Source organism: Neovison vison, chromosome 11 (genome assembly GCF_020171115.1).
Source record: "Neovison vison isolate M4711 chromosome 11, ASM_NN_V1, whole genome shotgun sequence".
Lineage (NCBI taxonomy): Eukaryota > Metazoa > Chordata > Mammalia > Carnivora > Mustelidae > Neogale > Neogale vison.
In genome coordinates this window covers 187,532,069-187,536,191 of record NC_058101.1, presented here as the reverse complement: position 1 = coordinate 187,536,191, position 4,123 = coordinate 187,532,069, and the positions used below count along the sequence as shown (strand labels likewise).

At 35.5% G+C, this 4,123-nt stretch overlaps 1 pseudogene; it reads left to right on the top strand.

Annotated features, from left to right (window-relative positions):
• Nucleotides 1-3,193: 3,193 nt before the first annotated feature.
• Nucleotides 3,194-3,873, top strand: LOC122890392 (annotated as a pseudogene).
• Nucleotides 3,874-4,123: the final 250 nt, after the last annotated feature.

Here is a 4,123-nt window from a genome sequence, read left to right as displayed (position 1 = left end):
TATTTAAGTGTATTTGGCCAAAATACTCTTATTTCCAAATAAAAACCCCTATTTGTGCTTTAAGAGAACAAAGGACTCTCAGAAACAAACAAACAAACAAACAAAGCACTCTAAAGTGATCAAGGCTGATAGGGGAAAAAAAACAAGCCAAATCTGTTATTTTAATTGTTAACCTTTGAGATGTATATAGTAAACCTATGGCTAAGAAAAAAGTTCTCCTATGAAATATTATGAAATTAAATAAAACATACTGGTGATATACCTCTCCTAGTGGTCACACTCGGGGCTCACTTACTGTTAATCAGTGACATTTATTGAGTTTACCCACTATTCTCTAAGGTCTTCTAGTGGGACCTGAGAGTGGCTTAAAGAGAGAGTATATCACATTTTCACCTTCAGGGTGTCTAAATTCTTCTGTCTTTTCCTTTCCCTCCCCACTCCCTTCCTCTCCCTCCCCCCCTTCCCCCTCTCTTCCTTCCTTCCTTTTTATTATTTATATTATTGTTACAGGTGCTATTATTTATGTAATACTCATTATAATGTCCTTATAATCTTCCCAGAAATTGAGACCAGGCTTTCTCAACTTTACTGCTAATGATGTTCTGGGCCAGATAATTTTCTGTTATGGAGAAATGCCTTATGCATTGTAGGGTGAGGCCATGTGATGGTTAATTTTACGTGTCAGCTCAGCTGGGGCATGGCACCCATATAGTCATAGTTCTAGATATTTCTATGAATGTGTTTTTCTGTGTGCAAATAACATTTGAATTGGTGGATTTTGAATAAAACACATTGGGGTTGGGTCTCATCCAATCAGGTAGAGGCCTCAACAAAATAACAGAATAAATACTGACCTCTCCCTAACAAGAAAGGATTTGGATTTGAACTGTAACTTTTCTCTGAGTCTCCAACCTGCCAGCCTACCCTATCATATTTTGGATTTACCAAGCCTCCAAAGTTGTGTGAGCCAGTTCCTTTAAATAAATCTCATTTTCTCTCCCTCTTTCTCTTTTTCTCTCTTTCTCCATCTCTCTCTCTCTCTCTCTCTCTCTAATTCATTCTATTTCTCTAGAGAACCCTAAAAAATCCAGAATTTGATACTGAGAAATGGAGTGCTGCTATAACAAATAACCAAAATTATAGAAGTGGTTTTGGAACTAGGTGATAGGCAGAAGCTAGCAGACTTTTGGAGTGCATGTTAGCAAGAGTCTAGATCGCATTCAAGAAGTTGTAGGTAGAAATGTAAACATTAAAGATGTTTTTAGTGAGATCTCAGATGGAAATGAGGAACATGTTATTAAACATTGGAGGAAAGTGGCAAAGGATTTAGTTGAATTGTGTTCTAGTGTTATGTGGAAGGTAGAATTTGTGAATGGACATTTAGCTGAGGAGATTTTTAAGTAAAACATTTGAAAATGTGATCGTTATTGAACCTTATGACCTAATGGATCTGATTTGAATGGAATGATTTGATTCAGACCCCGATCCCTTTTTCTTTCTTATTTCTGCCTTTTGGAATGAGAATATCTGTCTTAGCTTGTCCACCATTATATTTTGGAAGTCTATTACTTGTCTGTTTTCACAAGATCATAACTGGAGAGAAATCTCTGCCTCAGAATGAATAATATCTTGCATGATATTAGATGAGATTTGGAACTTAGAATTCATGCTAGAATGGGTTAAGAATTTGTGACTGTTTGTGGGTAGGAGAGCAGAAAAGAATGAGTTCAAACTTAAATGACCATCAACTTAATATAGATTGCTATTTGCAGAAGTAGTCATATACAAACTTAATGGTAATCATATATAAAAAACCACTAATAAACATGCAAAGGATAAAGAGAAAGAAATCCAAATATATCACTAAAGAAAATCAACAAAACAAGAAAGGGAGTAACAGAAAAAAGAATCAGAGAAAAATCTTGAAAAACAACCACAAAGGAAGTAATAAAATGGCAATAAGTACATATCTATCAATAGCTACTGTGACTGTAAATGGACTAAATGCTCCAATCAAAAGACATAGGTTGTCAGAATGGGTAAAAAACCAACTTACCTATATGTTGCCTCTAGAGATATATTTGAGACCTAAAGACATCTGCAGTTTGAATGCAAGGGGATGGAGAAATATATATTGTACAAACAGATAAGAAAGTCAGAGTAGCAAACAAAATCCAAAAAACCAAAACTCTGAAAAGACCACAAATAATGGAGATTAAATAATATGCTACTAAGCAATGAATGGTCAGCCAGGAAATATAAGAAAAAAAAGTTCATGGAAGCAAATGAAAATGAAAACACAGTGGTCTAAAGCTTTGGGATAGAAAAAAAGTGGCCCTAAGAGAGAAGTATATAGCAATACAGGCCTACTTCAAGAAACAAGAAGAATCTTGATTAAACAACCTAACCTTACACCTAACCTTACACCTAAAGAAGCTAGAAAAAGAATGACAAACAAAGCCTAAAGCCAGAAGAGAGAAGGAAATAACACAGTCTACAGCAGAAATAAATGCTATTGCAACTAAAAAAAATTAAAAAAATAGCAGATCAATGAAACCACTAGTTGATATTTTGAAAAAAATAATAAAAATAATAAACCTCTACCAAGAGTTATCAAAAAGAAAACATAAGGGACCCAAATAAATAAAATCACGAATTAGGAGAAATACTAAGAATTATGAGATTATTATGAAAAGCTACATGCCAACAAATGGGACAACCTGAAAGAAGTAGATAAATTTCTAGAAACATAAATGTACCAAAACTGAAATCGGAAGAAATAGAAAACTTGAACAGACCAATAACCAGCAGTAATAGAAAATCTCCCAACAAACGAAAGTCCAGGACCAGATGGCTTCAGACAAATTTTACCAAACATTTAAAAGAGTGTTAAAATCTTCTCAAACTACTCTAAAAAAATAGAAAAAGGAAGAAAACTTCAAATTTCATTCCAGGAGATCAGCATTACCATATAAAATACTAACAAACCAAACCCAACAATACATTAAAAAAATCATTCACTGCAATCAAGAGGGATTTATAATTGGGTTTCAAGAGTGGTTCCATATTCATATATCAATCAATGTGATAATCACATTAATAAAAGAAAGGATAATCCCTCTGCAACAAGCCTGGCTACACTCTCACTTGCTCCCTTTCTGTTGCCATCTTGGTTTCATGTTTCCTGCACACAATGCCAGCTGAACCCACAGAAACCACCCCTGGTAAAAATTAGGAGTTACCATAGCCCCAGACTAAGACTGGGTCTGGCATGGAATCCAATGCTGATGAATCAAAACTTGAGGAACAAGATTCCACGCTGGCAACCGCATAAGCCCAGCTGGCAGCAGCAACTGAAATTGATAAAGAACCAGTCAGTAAAGCAAAACAGAACCGGAGTGAAAAGAAGTTATGGAAATGGGTCTACGACAGGTTAAAGGAGTCACTAGAGTCACTATCTGGAAGTCTAAGAATATCCCACCACAGAACCAGATGTCTGCAAGAGCCCAGCTTCAGATACCTACATAGTTTTTGAGGACGCCAAGATCAAGGATTTGTCTCAGCTGGCATACCTAGCTGCTGATGAGAAATCAAAGTTGAAGGTGAAGCTGTCTCAAACATGCAGGAGAACACACAGACTCCAACTGTACTGGAGGAAAATGAGGAGGAAGAGGTTGAGGAAACATATGCAGAGGTTAAGGACAGAGAATTGGTCATGTCACAAGCAAAAGTGTCAGAAGCAAAGGCATCTGAGTCCTGAAGAACAATAGGGATGACGCTGTAAATGTTATTATAGAATTAACAGCGTATCCATCTGAAAATAAGGAACATTTTTTTTTGGTGTTTCAAAAGAATAATTGCAGTTTCGTTTGAAATCTTTATTGTTTCTACATTAATAACATTATGTCTTCTTATAGTATGAAAAATGAATTGATCAACAGAGAGATAGATAAGAGGATAAGAACCATATGACCATTTCAATAGATGCAGAAAAAGCATTTGGCAAAATAAAACATCGATTCATGGTAAAAGTCCTCAACACCGTATGTTTAGAGGGAACATACCTCAACATAATAAAGGCCATATATGAAGAACCCACTGCTAATATCCCTATTGGGGAAAA